We start from the raw sequence: 21,517 nt of genomic DNA, 5'->3' as shown, positions 1-21,517 counted from the left end.
ATATTCTCAGTGGAAAAGAATTTTTTTAGCTCTTTATTTTGTACAGTTATTGTTACTAAGCAGAGCTAAATTATGCATTCAATTTATATAAGTAATAAATAAATAAATAAATAATAAATAAATAAATAAATAAATAATAAGTAAATAAATAATAAATAAATAAATAAAAAAAATAATAAATAAATAGTAAATAAATAAAAAATAATAAATAAATAATATTATACATAAATAAAACGTAATTTCAAAGTTATACCTTTGAAAACAGTGGACTATTGACTTAATTAAAAACTGATTGTAATTTGATATTTGTTGTAAACTAAAAATTTGTTTTATTTGCACAAACATAACATGTTTGACATATGATCAATATAATATTTTTTGTCATAAAAAATTTTTTTTCAGCATTTTTTACAAATTATTATTACTATTGATATTACATATTAAACCAAAAATAAGGTAAAATATAAAATAACATTCGTAACTTTGGGAAAATCGTCGGAAGTGTATGATACTATTTTCCTAATATGGATTAAATTGGAATGTGTAGTGTTAAATCATAATTCGAAAAAAATTAATAATCAATCGTCTAGACTATGGGTACACAATCTTTTCGGACTAAGGGCCTTATGAAAGTTGTCTCTCAGCTACATAATATTTGCCCGTGGTATGATATTTATTATATATGTACAATTCATAAATATAAAACTAAGAAACAGAAAATGAGGAAAGAAGTGGTGAAACCACAAGCATAGTTAATACAAATCATAATGAAAATACACTTGAGAATTATAGTTTTACTTAATCAGAGAATAGTGTTATTATGTTATAAATATAAATAACATAAGAGAACAATAAATCAAGAGATGTTGCCATTCAAACTTAAAGATATTGTTAATTAAGTTATTAAAAGCTACATTTGCTTCAAAAATATTATGTGTTTAAAGCGCAAAAATAGGTGCCCATTTTCAAAACTTGCCAGACGTGAATGAGAAGTAAAAATAGTTTGAAATACATATAGTAAAGTTGTCTACGAAAAATGATAACTAAAGGTGAGAAACAAAACTAGAAAAGTAGACGAGTGAAAAAACAGAAGAAAAACCATTGTGGCCGAGAGGGGCAAATCACTGCAAAATGCATTTCCATGCGCTATGGAGAGACAGGCACTTGTTATTGACATTAGTTCCTCACGACCTCTCCATAGCGCTTGGAAATGTCTTATGTAATTCATATTGATTGCATTTGAATAATTAATTTTGAAACCTTTTCTTACAAATTTTATCTTTCCTAGTAACGAGTTTGTAAATAGATAGCAAATATAAAGTACTGTTTGAGAATTCTAAAAAAATTGAAACATAATAAAATTCATCAATTAATATTGAAGCAACGTTGTGAAATTGTAAATAGTGATTTGAGTTAGGGAATATGATAAATATAGTGGAAGACGATATTTTGAGGTTCTATAGTTTTTACCGATACAATGCTTTCCGTTTAAACACAAAGAATTATAAAAATATAACTGTTATAGATAATAAAAAATGATATGAAAGTAAATTATATTGCTTGTGTGTCACTGGCATATTTAACAAGACAAATTTTTTAAAAATTATCCTTTCTAGATGAGAATATATTTATAACAAAAATATGCGTATAATGAAAAGATTCATTAATTCTTAGAAATTGATATGTAATAAAATTAACCAATTAGACTTGAAGCAATGTTGTGACTAGTGACTTGAGATTCAAGTGCAAGACAAATGTTTTAAGTGGAAGAAGATTTTTAGAAGAACTTTGTTACAATGTAGAGCCAAAAGTTGACGAACAATGGATAATTTATTATACGACAAAACAATTTTTTGGTATTTTCAGAGGTATTTAAGATACTTTTTGTACAATGACAATTTTCAGATCATATGACGACTAGCTGCAACTGTGTTTGATATCCNTAACGAGTTTGTAAATAGATAGCAAATATAAAGTACTGTTTGAGAATTCTAAAAAAATTGAAACATAATAAAATTCATCAATTAATATTGAAGCAACGTTGTGAAATTGTAAATAGTGATTTGAGTTAGGGAATATGATAAATATAGTGGAAGACGATATTTTGAGGTTCTATAGTTTTTACCGATACAATGCTTTCCGTTTAAACACAAAGAATTGTAAAAATATAACTGTTATAGATAATAAAAAATGATATCAAAGTAAATTATATTGCTTGTGTTTCACTGGCATATTTAACAAGACAAATTTTTTAAAAATTATCCTTTCTAGATGAGAATATATTTTTAACAAAAATATGCGTATAATGAAAAGATTCATTAATTCTTAGAAATTGATGTGTAATAAAATTAACCGATTAGACTTGAAGCAATGTTGTGACTAGTGACTTGAGTTTCAAGTGCAAGACAAATGTTTTAAGTGGAAGAAGACTTTTAGAAGAACTTTGTTACAATGCAGAGCCAAAAGCTTCCTTCCATGGACGAACAATGGATGATTTATTATATGATTAAACAATTTTTTGGTATTTTCAGAGGTATTTAAGATACTTTTTGTACAATGACATTTTTCAGATCATATGACGACTAGTAGCAACTGTGTTTGATATCCTCACATTTTTGCAAACATTTTGATTTAAAAAGATTGATAATGCATTAATTTAAATCTAGAAAATGTGTAATAGTACATTATATGAATGCTTCAAAGCATATAAGAAAAATTTCATAGAAAATAAAAACCATCAGACACTCTAATCTTCTTTAGAAGTGTATGACCTTATGTCTGCTAAAACATCTTTCATCATTTTTAACTCGTAAATAAGGAAAGAAAATGGATGCAAAAAAATTGGTTCCACAAATTATACGTGCGGCTGATCACATAACTGAAAGATAGGTAGGCACTTTATTAACGTCGCACTAGAGCTGCACAATGGGCTATTGACGAAGGTCGGAGAAACATCCCTAAGGACGATCCGAAGACATTCCATCGCAATTCTGATCCTCTGCAGAGTGGATGGCTCCCCTGCTATAGTAGCTTGACGACCTGCCCGTGAAGTCGAGCACTTTACGGTAGAACAGTTTAACGAGGTGAGAAATCGTGCACCCTCGGTCCTTACGCAGGCTTATCAAAGTGGTCACCCACCCGCTTACTGACAGCAGCCATTGATGCTTATCTTCGGTGTTCTACTGGGAACCGTGTCTTTCCGATTAGTCCACTGCGGGACCATAGCTGAACGAAATATTTGTAAGATTCATAAACTGAAGAATTTCACAATACTAAACTTTTGAGTAATGCCAATTGCACGATCTAATTTATAAGTAATTAATTATAATTTTACTTAATTGAATTGTTTCAGGATGCTTCTGACGATTTCTTCTCTAACTAGGAAGCTCCCCGCATGCTCCAACGCTCGCAATTTCTCATCATTCATCATTATTTTTCCTTTTTTTTAAACGTCAATATTTTCAACAAAAAAAACAGAACATTTTTTTCTCAGCTTTTATAGTAGGGGAAATAACTAGATAAACTTATTCAACCAGGTTTCACGATTAATTTGATAAAACACAACTCAAACACAACCTACCAAACAAAAAGCCCATTTAAATTTTCTTCTTACGATTTTGAAATCAAGCTAAATGTAAAAGGTTAAAAAACCAAAGAAATTTGTATTCATTGTTATTAAGAACCAAACTAGTTGTAAGCGGTTTTAAAACCGCAAAAGTGAAAAATATTCTTTACCTTAAAATTTACTGTTATGTGAATAAACAGACTGCCACTGGCTATTACTGTTATTTTACTGTAATTTTAGAATGAATATTCTAACAGTATATTTGAATCTTAGATTATACGATCATAGATTATATAAATAAATATACAATGAGTCTTTATGTTAAAATACCTAATAATAATAATAAATTTATCTTCGCTGAGAATTTTCAACGGAACAATTACGAAAAAAAATTATTAATTACTAAGTTAGAGTTAACGTGACAATGACAATGTTTAGGCGTAAAACATTGATAAAATAATGTTCTGTTCGAATGTAGAGAAAAAAAACTATTTTTATTTTTGAATCTCCAGCGTAATTTATTCACAGCACATACTGGAATGAAGCTAACCTTTCTCTTAAAGAAAAAGATAAGACTATCAACTTTCGTAAAATATAATATTCTTAGAAAATAAAAATAAAGAACCAAAAAGCTAATATAAAAAATAATTTCCTCTGAAAAATTCATCAATTTTCTTGTCATTGTTCCTTGCAACCTGATAAGTCCTTCCTTTTACTCCACTTATAATTAAGAATTTTTTAAATCTTTTTTATTTATGACAGTGGCGAATGGTTAATTTCAAAAGCCACGAAGTTTGAATATGTTACAGACATTTTTTCACCCCTGTTTTTTTATGTTTTTTTTTTTCTCAGATTCTCCTTATTTACCTCACTTATCATTTATTGCTCTTGCTAAAAACAAGATAATAGCTCCCGGCATTAGTTAATGTTAGTTTCTTAATTGCGCTTTAAGTTATGGTAATTAACGTGATACTTTTGGATCCGTAAAACTAAATTTTTAGGTAGTTAATGAATTGATAAGGTAGTTAATGAATAAAACTTTTATATAATTAGGTGTTTGATTAATGAAATGCGGCAAAAATATCTGGATAATACTTTTCAGTCTGTATTTTGTAATTTCAGAAGACAAGAAGTTTGAATGTGCAACAGACACTTTTTCACCACTTTTTTCACGTTTTATTTTTAGATCTTGCTTATTTATTTAACTTATGATTTATTGTTCTTACTAAAAATAGCATAATAGTTCTCGGTATTAGTTAATATTAGTTTCGTAATTGCACTTTAAGTTATGGTATCGTTATGGTATGGTACGGTAGTACAGTTATGGACATTTTTGAATCCTTAAACTAAAATTTTAGAATTTTTTAGAAAAAAATCCAAAACTTTTTATAAAACTGAATCATCTTTGAAAGTACTTTGGAAAATTATGAGCAGGATATTAAAAAATCATTATTAGGTTTCATCAGTATACATGGATCCGTTATAGTTTCATTCGAAAATTACTAGCAATCATAGTTGTAATCTATTCTTATAACTATCTCTCTTCAACTGTTTCTTGAAGATAAGGAAACATTCCATTTATGGCTAAATAATAAGAAATTTCGCTAAAGAATTAACTAGAGTATTTCTTTGTAACAGGTATTTCCGTTTGTTTACATCACGAAAATTCTGGAAGCATTCGAAGCAGAAAATTGGAAGATATCAAGATGAACAAATTAACTTATAGCTTACATATAGATATAAACTTAAGGGATTAAAATGGGAGTGGTAAGGTTAGGGTACTTTATTTACATCACACTAGAGATGCACAGTGGACTATTGGCGACGGTTTGAAAAACATCCCTGAGGATGATCAGAAGACATGCCATCGCAATTTTGATCCTCTGCAGAGGGGATGGATCCCCTGCTTTGGTAGCCGGACGACTTGTGCGCGATGTCGATCACTTCACGGTAGAGCAGTATAACGAAGACCGATACCGTACACCCTCGGTCCATACGCAAACTGATCTAGGTGGTCACCCACACGCTTTCTGACCGCAACCAGTGGCACCGTTAAAAATAATAGCTAATTCATCACATTGGTCATACCTTCTAAAGGGTATGGATAAAATAGCTTACCTTCTCTTTTATTTACTTATAGACAAAAATTGGCGTACTAAAAACACAGGGAAAAAGAGCTATATACATATTTTCGTACTTCACATCAAAGAAGAAAAACTTACGAAGTTGCCATGCAGTGTTTCGATAATAAAAAATTAAAAATAAAGTAATTAAAAAAATAATTATAGATAACGCTGTATTTTGGCAAATATTAATTACAGCTACACACTCTCCCTCCTAGTGGTAACGATTATGACTCGCAATCTTTTAGATGGCAAGAAAATTTAACTCATCTGCTAGATCTGGTAGTTCTGTATTCCTCTGAACTCTCTTTCACTGACGAATCTTTTGCTTAGTTCTCTCTTGTCGGTTATTGGATTTTAATTGGGGATATCACTATCTTAAAGTTGAAAGCATGGTTTTAACCTATCTATCAAAACTCTTTTGATTTTCCCCTGAATTTCAATATCGAAGTATTTATCTTTTCCAGATTTTATGGAGTATGATTCAAGATAGACAGGATGTAGTGAAGAATTGATGTTGTTGTTGTAAAAGAATAGTGTGAACAATTTAATAGTTGTTTGAAACGAAAACTGTTCTTTTTCGTGGGTTGTAGTAGAAATAGGTTTCATCTTCCTTATAATTCTCTGTAAGCTTCGAGAAAATTCAGACTGAGACATATCAGGAATTATTCAAAAGACCTCCCCTGGTAATGATAAGGCAGTTCCATATAGTAGCTCTGCAGATGAGCAACCCAAGTTTTCCTTGACGATGGCTCTTATTCCCAGAAGAACGAGAGGCAGTGCTTCCAGCCTTGATCTTGATTCTAGTAGATGGCATTTGAGGCTTGCTTTCAAAGTTCTGTGTTGACTTTCGATACATCCATTTGCTTGTGGGTGATAGGCTGTTGTTAGTGTTAGTAAGAAATCCTTAATGTTTTCCCAAGGTGCGAAGTAGCTGGTTTTCGAATTGTCGACCTTGGTCGGAAGTTATGCGAGTTAGAATCCCAAAACGTGAAAACCAGTTGGAAATCAAAGCTTTGGTGCTTGATTCTGCAGATTGATCTTCTAATGAAACAACTTCAAATAATCGTGTATAGCTATCAATGATAGCTAAAAATATCTAAATCCTTTTCAAATGGATAACAGGTCAACTATATCGATGTTTAAGTGCTTGAATCTATGTTGAGGAATTGCGAATTCTTCTAGTGCTGACTGTGTATGTTTGTGTACTTTAGATTGTTGACATGATAAACATGATCGCGACCATAGATTGCAGTCTTTATTGATATTCGGCCGTATGAATCTTTTCGTGATGAGTTTCCTATTGCTTCTAATCCCTGGGTGGGATAGGTTATGGATAGATGAAAATATTTGTCGATGGAATTTTGAAGGAATGTATTGGCGGTTACTGCTGGTTGACACATAAGAATAAATATATTTACCGGTTTCCTAGAATGGGAATTTTAACCATATTTAGGCTTGGATTACTTCTCCACGTGGTAAAATTTTCATCAATTTGAAATTCTGCTATGGTTGTATAATCAATCCGTGATGGCATTAGAAATTATGCTTATTCTAGAAAGAGCGTCTGCTACAACATCTGCCTCTCCTGAAACCTATTCAATATTTGTCAAAAATAGAGCAATATAATTCAGTTGTCTTTGTTGTCTAGGGGAGGCTTTCTCTAAATTTTACTGAAGAGCAAAAGTGATAGGTTTGTGGTTCGTATAAATGAAGAAAGTTCTTCCTTCTAAAGTGTATCTAAAATGCTTTATTACAGGGTAGATAGACAAAAGTTCACGATCATACGCTCTATATTTTCTCTGCGCATCAGTTAAAGAACGTGAAACGAAACTTAATGGACATACTATTTGGTTGATGTAGGCTCAGGTACACTGTATTGCTCCAACTTTCACCGAAAGAGATTTAATTTCTTCAGTTGAATTTTCGTATCCCAAATATTTATTTTCGATGTACCGAAAACATATTTTGTGGTATTGATGCATAAGTCGTAATCGTTTAATCTTTTGAAAACCATGTTTAAGTGTTCGCGGTTTCATTTTGCCATTAGGGGAGGCAATCAATAAGTGGTCTAAATAGCAGAATACAAAATCTAACTCTGATAAGACCATATTCATGAATCGTTGAAAGGTTTGACCGGCTTCACGTAAACCAAAAGTCATGAAAGGAAATTGAAGCAACCCGAATGGGGTAATAATTGCTGTTTTTGGAATGTCGGCCTCTTGCACTGGAATTTGTTAATAAGCTCCAACTAAGTATATCGAAAAAAATACTTTCTTCCCGTGAACCCCAGTCAGTGATAAATGGTAAAGGGTAACGATCTGGAATAGTGATAGTGTTAAGGGTTCTATAATCTTCACGTGGTCTACAAGGTCTACAAAGACTTTGTTACAACATGAAGTTTGCTGCTTTTAATTTTTCTGATGAGAGTTTTCTAGCTCATGCGGTAACAGGAACTCCTTTGGTTTCTATAAAATGTACAATGTTGTGACTCTTAATTTTACTATTGACAAATGTTGGTTGTAATAGGTAAGTAAAATGTTTAAGAATATCTTAGTACTAGTTTTGTGCTGCATTTAATATTGGTGTATCAACACGATAACAAGGTATACCAATAGAGGATAGGGATGTTTTAATTTGCGATCATCGTTACTGATTGATAGAGTGCTTCTCATTTCTAAGGGCAATCTTTGGCACCAAAATGTTTCATGAAACGGTTCAGTTACTTTATTGCTCGCCAAATTTTTTATTTTACATTATAACTGAGAAGGTTTTTTAATCATCCAAATCGGCTTCGGTTAACAGCTTTTAAGTCTTTTGAGTTTCCGTGTCTGTGAACAAAGCAATCAGCCTGTCTTTGATTGCTGTGTATTTGCCGTATTGTGGTGGATTCATCAATATATCCGACTCTTGTGGTTTCGATGGTGCTTATGACATAATCTTTTTTTGTTTCATCAACATTTATTGAAGTTTTTTGGAATAATGGTTCAAACTACAGAATCCGTGAAATCGGTTTCCAAAACGGTAGAGGCTTAATGTTAACCCTGGCAATGCTCGGTGTAGAAGTATTGCTTTTATTATTTGCATCGTTGCCTGTCATCTTTGTTTGATTAGTTTTATGGTCCGGTTGTCACCAAAGAAGGGTAAATATTAAATAGCTTACCTTCTCTTGTATTTACTTATAAATAGATAAATTTGACGTACTAAAAGCACATTGAAAAAAAAACTATATATTTATTTTCGTACTTCAAATCAGAGAAGAAAAACTGAATTGTTGCCATCCAGTGATTCAATGATAAGAAATAATAAAAATAAAATAATGAAAAAATAATTATAGCTAGCTCTGTATTTTGGCAAGTATTGGTCACCTCTACACCTTCAAATGCGAATATATACTTATGGAACACTATAAGAATATATAAAAGAATTCAATGGAAGGAAACATATTTTCTCAGTACTTCTAAGAGAAATGTAAGAGCAGTAAACACTCAACAAATCGCAGATTCCTAGCATTTTCTAAATTAATTGTTAACTTTCGAAAAAGACATAAAGAAAACTAATGAAAGGTTAAAAGGAAAAATTCGTAAAGAATGGTATTTAATACAAACTGGATTAAATAAATATTTCTTAATAATTCCGCTTATTACTTCCAACTTTTTATCCACTTGAAAATGGGTGTAGATTAAGTTCTACAACAAAGTTTATCTATTAAAAGTAGTGACTACATTTAGAAAGCAGTTTATAGTCACTATTTTTTAAAGAGAAGTAGTTATAATTAACAACAAAAAACGTTGTTCTTACCACTTGTTTTAGTTAATGCTAATTTCTCAATTGCACTTTTCTTACTTTAGTTTTCGATAGTGATTGCTCAAAATTATTCAATATTATTTTTGGTTGCATAAGAAGTTTTATAAAGTAATGAAGTCCAATGAAATTGCATTTTTAATTTATTCTTTCTTCTGTATTTTGTTCAGAAATATTTTATGTATTTCAATTTTATATAGCATGTTAAAAAAATCTATGAAATAAAATACATTTATGCATTTATAATAAATGCTTACTTTTATTTATGTTTGAATAATTGATTTCCTTATTTATTCAGCTATATTTCTTGCATTAGAAAATAAAATTTTAAAGATTAATGAATGGAGTACGAAATAATACTGTCTATTTATGAAATACTTCTCAAATGCTGTATTTTGTTTAATAATTCAGATTTTTATGCATATTTTATAAATCACATCCCATTATATAAAATTTATTTCCAGAAAAAATGGAATGGAATTGAAATATTATTCCCGTCAATTATTATTTTTATGATCTCAAGTTGTAATAAATTCATTTGTAAAGTATTGTACTTCAATTTTGTCTTCATGTTTAAAAATGAAAGAAATAAACATAATTTTGGAAGCGCTTCTGTGCCATACGTTGGAATAAAATAGGATTATCTAGAAATGCTTCTTTATTTTTAACTACTGAGCAGCAAAAAATTCATTTTCCAAATTGAAAACAAAATGGCGCTGTATAGTTCCATAAAGGATATACGGCTTTTTGAAGAATATACGGCTGGAAAATCAGTATGTACAATTTTCTAATTTGGTTGAAATATATAACATTTTGAACTACGTTTTTTTTTTTGTTTGGCATCTTTGTCATATTTTTAAAAAATCCTGAATTATTTTATTTAGCTAAAATTAAGTAAATGTGAGGAATATTTTAAAAACATGATTAAATTTTCCTTTTTATCATAAAACTTTGAATGCGCTCAATACACTATTTTCTATTCAAACTAAAACTATTTATGAAATCGATTTATCTATCGGTTTCAAGCAATAAAAATTGAAAAGAAATCAAGCTAAAAGTATGGAGGGAAAACTTACCAGGAACATATCAGTGAAGAACTGTGTTTTTATATCATCAGAAAGCGGACGAAGTTTCAATTGGCAACAAACTATAGATGTACTATTTCCAGCCAAAAGACAGACCCTGTGCACTATGTTTATTCACTTTAGGACACAATTATATTCCGTTTACCATCAGTCCTAAAGCTCCATTTGAGATTTGAGTACTTAAAATTTCCGGAAAGTAAACAAAGTTTCGATTGTTTTTAACACTAGATTGCCCAAGGAAGTCATTTTGACTGCTTTTTAACTGCTTTTTAATTTTCAAAAAATGTGCAAATAATAATGCATACATTTTTTTTCCAAGTGAAGTCAATTTTTTTATTGTTAATATTTACTAATAACTTGTTATATAACTGTAAATAATATGAAAAATACTAAAAAATAATTAAACAAATTTCTTTACACATTAGTTATTCTTTCACAATGCAGTTATTTGGACTGCTTTTTGGGAAATATAGTTATATACTTAGTTCCAGTCTCTCTAGTGTTAAGAATCAGGAAACAGTTGAAAGATGAATTGTGCACGCGGTACAGTTCAACTCCTGTTAAACTTTAAACCCTCTAGCTAGTTGGAAAGTGTTTAAGACTTTAATTCTTTTTTAGTACAACGTGCGATCAGTTCTGTTCATAGTGGTCTGGAAACGATTGAAATTTATATTGCCCCCAGCCATAGTGCTCTATTTGAGAGTGCGGAACTCTAGTTCATGTGAAAAGAGATGAGTATGGGTAGATGAATCATGGGTTAGAGTCCCCTTGCCGTCAGGCTAGCCGTGGGAGGTTCTCGTGGTATTCCTCTCCATGTAACGCAATTGCGAGTTAGTTGCGTCAAAAAGTCCTCCACGAAGGCAATTTGCTCCCAATACTTAATTCAAAAGTTCCCTTGTCTTCTGGTTTGAGTTCAAAATTACAAGGCTACGGAGTTAAATATTAGTAGTCGTAAACCCAAAATGTTATGTCTGCTGTTCAACGACGGATATAAAATAAAATAAAATACATTAATGTAAAAGACAGTATTAAAACATTAAAAAAAATGTGGACATTAATAGAACATCGGTAGGGTTTAAAAACTGTTGGTTATAGTCACATGAAATTTATAGAATAAGTGATAAATCTAAAAAAAAAAAATGCAGCCTAAAACTAGTTAATACTGCTACTAAAACTGAAACATAAGTTAGTAAAAAAATATTAACTTCCTTTAAAAAACTATGCAGTCTGCCTCTCCCCTTCTTTAAGAACCCTATTGCTGCTATTTTTAAATCAAATTCCAATCTTTCTTAGGAAATGGCTCATAAAGAAAATGAAGCACGTAAATTTCCCAGAATTTGTAATGTAATTACACTTCAATGAGATAATAACTTTGTTTTTATTTCCTTTATAAAATCGATACATCTTCATCTTCTTGATCACAGAAAACCGTTTTCCAAAACTCCTTCCCTCTCCTCCTGAAACACACCCTCATTTGATTCCCATTAAGGGATGATGTTTAGATGTGCAACAAGTGGAACATCACTTGGGATGGGAGATCGACTTTTGGCAAATGTCCAAGTCCTCTTCTAACAAATGGACCACCTGTTGGACTTCTGATCCCTTTGCTTCGTCCAATTTAAAAACTGGACTACTTTTTTAGGGAAAATAAACTATAATCATAATCTTGTGTTAGAATTATGAAGTTTTCTTTATATTTTAAGAAGTGCAATTTTAGATGACGTTAGTAATAAGATTAATCTATTTATGATCCTCAAAAGTCAATTATATATCAAGAGTTATTTTAGCTACAGTGTGTACTGAAATTCAAAGAGGAGCGTAAATTTGTAATTCTGCTAGAAAACTCGGGATTTATTGAAAACTTATGAATTTATTTACCTCGAACTATTAGTTTTACTAATCGATCGTCATATTTGGGTTTAAAAAAATAAATAAAAGGAATTACAGAATTTCTACACTAAAATAATGTATAGAAAAAAACCTAGTGTATCCCTATTTATTCGAAGCAAAGAATCCCACTAAGCTTTCTGACACTGTAATTTATCCTTTGACGCAGGTAGGACACCGGTGACAAATTATAAAAGGGACACCGGTGTCCCTTTTATATATTTTTTTCTGGCACTCTAATTGCAATAAGGATGTATTTTGGTATTTTTAATTATAAAAAAGCAGTCTAATAGTTACTAATAAAAAATATGTTTGATAATCGGAATTATATTTGTATTAAAACATAAAATCTAGAAAAAAATATCTTTAAATTTTTTCATTCATATTTAAAAGTTTATCGACAATAGTTTTTGTAAATTTAAGAAACTTCAGTGATGCATTACTCTTAAAACAGCAAATAAGTTTGATGACTGTTTCTCTTAAAACAGCAAATAAGTGCAAATTTAAAAAATATATATTATTTGGAAGTGTGCTGTGTTTTAAAGATTTTACCTTTAGCGCAAAAAAAAAGATACTCGTGTTTCATGCTGCATTTCATCACCATATATTATTAAAACTTAAAAAAAAGCATTTTTTATTTATTTTTACCTAAATTAATACAAAATAAAGAAACAAATATGAAAAATATGTTGTATACTATTTCTGCATCAAAGGGTTGAAAGCAGAAAGCTTATTTTTTAATAAAATTAAAAGAATCATCATCGTAAAAATGATACATACCACTAGTTAAACTATCACATAATCAATAACACATTATCAGTAGTAATAATCAAAGCATCCCTATTTAAGTGCAGGCTCATGATATTATATAGGTTCAAGTTACATACTTGGGCTCATTTTATCATACTCCAACTAATTTAGAATATTTAATTTAAATGGCTACTTAGTGGTCATATTTGCAACCAAATCATTAAATCATAATTATTCAGCTGTTCCTGGGCTTATTTGAATGCAGGTTACGACAATAGTTAATAGCAAACATAAAATAAAGTTTTGAAATTAAAGTTCCACTTCAAAAGCACATGATGAGGCACTTTATCAAAGAGAAGAGTATTATCGGCTTAAAGTGACATTTTCGGCATCTCTCTAAGCACAGAGCGCAAAATAAAAAGCCAACCACCCTGAATAGTTTTTGAAAGATCGAATTTTTAGGTTTTAAAACTCAATCTTAATGGTTCAAGAGGGTGACTTCAAATATGTTAAATAATTAGTGCAGACGATATTTTAAGGATCCACTCATCCGAATGTTAAGGATCTACTCATTCGGATTTCAGATCCTCAAAATATAGAGGATAGCACACATGGAACGTTACTTTCAGAAAGTAACGAGTAAAAGTACAAGTACTTTAAGCAAAATTAACAAGCAAAAATTAAAAAGTTTTGATTTCAAAAAATAACGAGTAAAAAAGTACAGGTACAAAACAAAACAAAAATCAAGATTTCAAAGTATATTTCGAGGAAATCAAAAACTCAATTTAACCTTAATTTTCATAAAAAAAGATTTTTTTCTCCTTAATTTGAAAGGAAATTAATTTCAATTTAAATTTACAAAACTTTAAAATGCTGGAAAATATAACAAAATTCTTGGAAATAGTGAACAGTGAAAATATATGAATGCCAAACCAGAAATCAAAATTCAATGTTTGCATATAAAGAGTTTCGAATTATATTAATTTTAAAACTTCCAAATCTTTGGAAATTTCGTTTTTATTTCAAAATTTGTAGTAATTTGTATCGTCTAAAATTACATTTTAACGCAAAATGTATAAATATTTGTTTCAACTCGTAGCTTAATATCATATACTTTTCCCAACAGAATACATAAAAGAAGTAATATTAAATACTAATTCGCTAAACATTTCATACGAATTTATTCATTCAAGCAAATCATTAAAATATGAATTCCGAGTAATCTTTTAACGTTTCGGTTTATCAGTAAAATCGATTCATAAAAAAATTATTTTCTAATTCTCTTTTAGCCACACTTTTTTTATTCTTTTGTGTAATTGCGAGCGGTTTTAGAAAAATTATTCTTCTCTCATTTTTATTTCCAACAGTTGTTTTTCTTTCTTTTCTAATTTAAAAAGAAAATGGCAAAAAAATATCATCACAAGCTGAGATATATGATTAACTCTCTGCAAATAGCATGTGTTTTCGACGGAAAAAATGTTCTTTTTTTGTTCTTTCCAAGAACTGTTTCTGTGGCTTGTTGTCTGCGTGTTTACCTTTTTAATCTTTCTATTTTTCCATTTGTGAAAAGAACTGTACAAAAAAATAAGAAAATATTTAATCACTTAATGCAAACGTTTTTATTTCTGTCCTTATAATTTTTTACTAAAACAACATTAGATTATGTTTAGAGGATTTCAACGAAAAGATAAAAACACCAATTTGGCATTTTTAAAAGAAATTTCCTATTCCATTGTTCCTAAAAAGGAAAATGCCTGGGGAATTGCTCTATTCTAGTGTGAGTTTCAATTAGACCACAGAGAAGAATTTTTAATGAAATTTTTGAATTAATTGAAGCCGTTAGTTTTGATAACAAACGTTTACGTATTATAATTTTAATTATGCCATAAAGTTTCAAACTCTCCGATTTCTGATATTTTTAATAATGAGGCCTTACTCTCTTTCGCGTCTTTGTGGTTGAAATTTTGCAAACAATGTTTCTAATTTCCGAATAGCTAGGGCCCTTACTAAATCCCTACTGGTATCAAATGACAGTGATAGTTTCAAACCATTTTCTGACTGATACAATCAAAGTTTATTGTTATATTTTTCGGTATAACAAGTTCGGTATAACGTCCTATCACTTTCCGACTAGCTAGAGTCCCCGAATCTCAATTGGAGCTCTATGCCAGATAACTTTCCCACGTTTCCCCACCGGTACATTGGTAATAAAATGTATCGTCAATCAGAATTTTGGATACTTTTTGGAAGACATAATTTTAACTTAAGATTTGTGATGGATAATAATAAAAGTTTTAAATCTTTATCTCACGTCTATGAGCAGAATTTAATATTATCGAAGAATTCAATTTATCAACAATCAGAATTTTGACCGATTTTCAACTAGCTGGAGTACCTAAATTTAAACTGGAGCCGTGTGTTGGAAGGCAATGCAACTTTTCATCATTTTCAGACCACTAAGATGTTAGTTTATATCACCCTTTTTCAACATTTATCGTCTTTTAAAAATTGAAACTCTTTCGGATTTGATAGAATGTCCACATTTGTATGGGAGGTCTTCCCCAAATAGTTCGGACAAAATTAACCAGCATATTTTAACCCAGACGGAATATTTCTTGCTATTAAAATTTTGTTTTTCTTAATATTGAGACCCAAGAGCTGGGACTTTGATCTGAGTCTAAAATTTGAGTACACAAAGATGAGTACTCAAAGAAAGTACTCTACGTACGTTTGGAGCATCTATCCACTACTGGGACTTCCAATTGACTTCCTACTAAATTGACTTCCAATTTCTCATATCATACTTACCGATTACAGGGGAAATGTGTCAATGACTTCTTTTTCGAGTAATCACTCATAGAAGCATAAGTATTCTTGACTAATAATTGTAATTGGGATCAATAATCGTAATCAATAATTGTAACTGCGACAAATATAAAACATAAAGCAAACTAACAAACACAATGCTAAGAAATAAAGAAAATAAAAATATTAAGAACTATTTATAAGTGTATTATAAAATAATGGTTATTATTATCAGACGTAAATCAGATACACCATTTTCCCAATAAATTTCTGTGACCAACAATAATTTTCCTCCACGTCTTTCAAAACAGATGTGCCCTACGTTTTCATAGTTTAATCTGGCAAAATTTATATTCTTGTCTTTTAATTTATTTGAAAAATGTATTTTAAAATTTTCTGTTTTATAATTTTCGTATGTAAGCTTTATGAAAAGATTTTTGTATATAAATTTCGTATAGCTCAAATTTATTTTTGTTACCCATTAAAAAAGTTATGTATCATGAACCATATAGTAAGCAAATGGTCGTAATTTGTTTGTAAAAAAAGAAAATAATAATATTTGTAAATAATAATAATAATACTGTAATAATATTTGTAAAACTAATATAAATGCTATAATAATATTTGTGAAGAGTTTTTAACTTTATTGAATAAACAAATTTCGAGCATTTTTCCTCTGGGCATTTAAAAAACTTCATGTCAGAAGTTAAATTTAGAAAAGTGCTAGATTGTCAACCAGACTTGCCACTGCTGGAAATTTAAAAAAATAACATTAAATAATATGTGTCGAATTAATGTCAAAAAAAATTAATTCATGTCAAGTTAAAAAGAACTTTTAGGAACTTTCCTGAAAATCGCCTATGGGTTTTAATCGGCATACTAAAAAATAAATTGAATAATTTATAATCGTTTGTTAGACAATGGCCTAAGTTTAATGTAATAACCTTGTCATGAGTAAATATTATTGCTTTTTCAAATTGGAATAATTTATTTTTTAGGATTTAGAACATCTCCATCAACCATTATGGTAATTCTGATCCTCTAAAAAAGTGTAAGTAGTATTTATTTAAACTTGTAAACTTGTATTACTTTTGTTATTAAGCATAACTAAAATTGGTTCAATGCTATGATCCTCAGTTTTGGTAGAAAAAATAGGAATTTTAAGCTTTATTATATTTATATTTATTAATTCAATTGTTTGTTTTTATAAATTTAGGAAATAGGTTTAGACAAAATCGGATTCAAATTTTTTTTTCAAAAAAGCTAAGTGAATATAAAATAACTTAAATATTTTAATTAATGATAACTTTGTCATTTAACCCTTTATAAGGCCGTAGTAATCGTAAACCCTGTAAAAATGGATACTTAAATATCACAAATTTTTGGTGAAACTGTTTCCTTGTATATATTCTAAGCGAAAATTTCGTCAAAGTTACTAAATAACTATTTCCTCATCTTTAAGGAAACAAAATTTGTCAAAATGAAAAAAAAATTTCTTTATTATATTTTTTTTAAATAAATAAATTCATAAATAAAATGAGAAATAAAATAAACTCGTAATGTACTAACTTTTCTAGAAATTGTTTTATCAAGGGCACCATATAAGTGGAACAATGTCACTTCATCACTTCAAGAAGGATAAATAGAGCAGAGATAAATTACACTTACGCCCGAAGCGGGATGCGAACCCAGAATCTGGGTACGAGGCCAACGCTTTGACCCCCATATTGCCGGTCGACCAACTTCGTCACTTTATTTTCAATCGTTCAGATTTCATTTTGGTTTCGTCATTCTTCGATGAGGTTTCGAGTTAAAGAGACATTTTCGCTATTTATATGAGAGTTCGCGTTTCATTACAAATCACGCGATTTTGTGACAAAATAACTCTCAAAATTAACGAAATACAGCTCAAGGGTAGCTGAATCGTCAAAAGTGAGAGTTTTATTTCTGAGAGTGTACTTACCATTAATTTCATTAAATTTTAAATGCCGGTGGGAAGCGATTTTGCTTGTGGGGCCATATTTTGATAATTATAGAAAAAACAAGAAGAAAATTACTAATGAAAAGGGGTTTTGTTTGCGTTAATGTGAGTAACAGTAAAGGTTTGCGTGGGGTTAAGAAGAGAGTCTAACACTGGAAAGCTGTTTCCTTTTAGGAGTTTTGAGTTCATTTGATCATTTGTCATCAAATTAATTTATAGTTATAAACACAGAGTTAATAAATTTGGTTATTTATAAACGCAGATATTCAAGTTTATTTCAAACTCTTTAAAGTAGGTAAAATCTTGAAAATACCACCCAACTTCTTACCCCAAAAAAAAAGGATCTTAAAGATCAAATTAATTTTAGGTAATAAGCCAAATAAATTTCTTTCTATAAGTCAACCACTGTCTCAAAACTCTTTCCTAATTATATGATTTCCACTAATAGCAATTAATTCATTACATAAACAAGATTGCTATCAATCACTTGTTCAAAATATCATTACGTTATACTTAAACAAAATATTGCCCAGTGGTTCGAGCTTTGTAATGGAATTAATCTCTTTCCCGGTTCGGAACGTATTGCATAATTGTTTCACTCGGTGAGGGTTTAGTTGAAGCTTCCCCCATTCGAGAGAGTACATAAAGCAGAGAAAGTCCTATTACGTTATTAAATGTGACACCCACTTCGCTGAAATCCTGATACCATTAGTATAAATTAGTTATAAGAGTAAATTGCAAACTGGTTTGGTCGAAGCCATTAAAGAGACTCGAATGTGAATTGTGAGGGAAAGAGCTGTCAACAATACTGGGTGAATTATTTAGAAGCAATTATTGCTGCCTTGACCAATGTCTAACGTGTCGACATGCTTTGATGATGTCTAGGTCACATTGTCTTGGTCAATGTTAATGGGTTAAATCGTTCATTTCATTTTAAATGCTTTTTTTTTAATTTTGAAATGTTTAATATTGATTCAAATTTGGTATAGCTGCCAAGGAGGTAAAATGATTGATTATATGGAGAACTTTCCGGACCAGTTAATATAATTATAATAGCAATTACTTAAAGTTAGAAGTAGTTATAATTATTATATAGTTTTATAATCGTAGAGTCAATATGGATGGTTTAAATCTACTATTTCATTTTAAATGATATTTTTTTTAAAAAAAAAGTTTGAAATATTTGATTTTGTATCAAGCTTGGTTGAGCAGTATAAGTAGAAGGGGACAAAATTATTGATTATATGGATAACTTTCCAGACCAGACAATATAATTATAATAGCAGTTAGTTAAAGTTAGCAATAGCTATAATTATAATAGTTTTATATATTAGATGCAGTATAGATGGTTTGAATCTACTATTTCATTTTAAATGATAGCTTTTTTTAAAAAAAAAACAATTTGAAATATTTGACATTGTATCAAGCTTGGTATAGCTGTTAAAATTATTCATTACTAGCCGCTGAAGGCGGCCAGCTGTCCGCCACGCTAAAGGTTTTCACAAATAAAGTTTTTTTTATATATAGCAGGAAATCTGAAGATTAGTTGACAATTAAAGTGTTCCTGTTCTGTAATTTTGTCTTCATATCCAGATGAACAGCGTCAAATATATCAAAGCTAAGCGTTCTATTTACGTATCGAATATGTTGCCACATTTTTAATACAAAAGTTAAACTTTTCTCCAGTTTGATAAATGTAAACTAATACGAACCTTACAATTAAATTATTAATTCTTTCGTATATTATTGGTTCAAGTTGTCGAAATTTAATATTTCAATTGTAAGGTTCACATTAGCATACATTTATAAGAGATATGCATTTTTTAATAGTTTTTTGAATATGGCTCTTTGAAGACGAAAAAGCATAGATTTTCTTACAAAATGACTGATAACTAAAAAATTAATCCAAATTTTTGAAAAAGAAAAAAAATAATTCTTCATTATGTCAAAACACAATTATGTGCTGAGTTTCGTGCCTGGGCGAGGCTTCTGGGGCGATATATTTTGATTACAGACACACACACACAGCCGCGTTTATTATTATGTATAGATATGGATAACTTTCCGGACCAGTTAATATAATTATAGTAGCAGATAGTTAAAGTTATAATTATTATAGTTTTATAATCGTATATTCAATATAGATGTCTAAATCTACTATTTCATTTTAAATTATAGCATTTTTTTTAAAAAACTGATATATTTGATATTGCATCAAGCTTGGTAAAGCTAAGAACAAGGGGATAAAATTATTGATTTCATGGATAACTTTCCGGACCAGTTAATATAATTATAATAGCAATTACTTAAAGTTAGAAGTAGTTATAATTATTATATAGTTTTATAATCGTAGAGTCAATATGGATGGTTTAAATCTACTATTTCATTTTAAATGATATTTTTTTTAAAAAAAAAGTTTGAAATATTTGATTTTGTATCAAGCTTGGTTGAGCAGTATAAGTAGAAGGGGACAAAATTATTGATTATATGGATAACTTTCCAGACCAGACAATATAATTATAATAGCAGTTAGTTAAAGTTAGCAGTAGTTATAATTATAATAGTTTTATATATTAGATTCAGTATAGATGGTTTGAATCTACTATTTCATTTTAAATGATAGCTTTTTTTTAAAAAAAACAATTTGAAATATTTGACATTGTATCAAGCTTGGTATAGCTGTTAAAATTATTGATTATATCGATAACTTTCCTGACCAGTTAATATAATTATAGTAGCTGTTAGTAAAAGTTAGCAACAGTTATACTAATAATAGTTTTATAGTATATTCAGAATAGATGGCTTGAATCTACTATTTCATTTTAAATTATAGCATTTTTTAAAAAAAATTGATATATTTGATATTGCATCAAGCTTGGTATAGATAAGAACAAGGGGATACAATTATTGATGATATGTATAACCTTCTGGACCATTTGGTATAATTATATAATAGCCTTCAGTTAAAGTTAATAGTAATTATAATTATAATAGTTTTGTAATAGTAGACCCAATATAAATGTATAACCAAGAATACGCTAGTTAAGGGATTACCATAAGTGTTAGAAATATAATGTCGGCAGCAGGAATTTTGCTTAAAGATAATGCATAATCCCCGTGTCCTGCTGTTAGAGTAAAAACTTTAAAATTAATTTATTCAAACTCACTAAATTATCACTTAAAAACATACTCTTAAATTCTGATACTTGTATTTAATGGCTTTCAAAACGCCTTTTTAAATTACAAGAACATAAATACTATTCATAGAATTTAAGTACTGATTTAAAATAATTGTTCGGCAGCTATAAAATCTATTATATATAATTCTCTTACGTGGCTCCCAAATTTTGGCTGTATTTCTTTTCCGCCGGTGGCAACGTTTGCTTTGTTTTGAAAACACCAAAGCATTCTGCCTTTTAATGATGTGTTTCTGATCTAATATATATAATTCTCTTACGTGGCTCCCAAATTTTGGCTGAAGTACTTTGTACAACTAAATAAGATTCTTTTCACAACA

At 29.5% G+C, this 21,517-nt stretch overlaps 1 protein-coding gene across 1 annotated transcript in view; it reads left to right on the top strand.

The window, feature by feature from the left end:
• LOC107449790 (glutamate-gated chloride channel-like) overlaps positions 1 to 21,517 on the top strand; it is a 429,932-nt gene that overhangs the window by 155,617 nt on the left and 252,798 nt on the right. Inside the window, exon 4 of the mRNA XM_043042909.2 lies at positions 17,018 to 17,070. The gene's annotated coding sequence lies outside the window, so the exon portion shown is untranslated. The remainder of the gene's footprint in view (positions 1 to 17,017; positions 17,071 to 21,517) is intronic.

Source organism: Parasteatoda tepidariorum, chromosome 9, assembly GCF_043381705.1.
Source record: "Parasteatoda tepidariorum isolate YZ-2023 chromosome 9, CAS_Ptep_4.0, whole genome shotgun sequence".
NCBI lineage: Eukaryota > Metazoa > Arthropoda > Arachnida > Araneae > Theridiidae > Parasteatoda > Parasteatoda tepidariorum.
The sequence above is the reverse complement of the archived record's forward strand: the minus strand, read 5'-3'. Positions and strand labels throughout refer to the sequence as shown.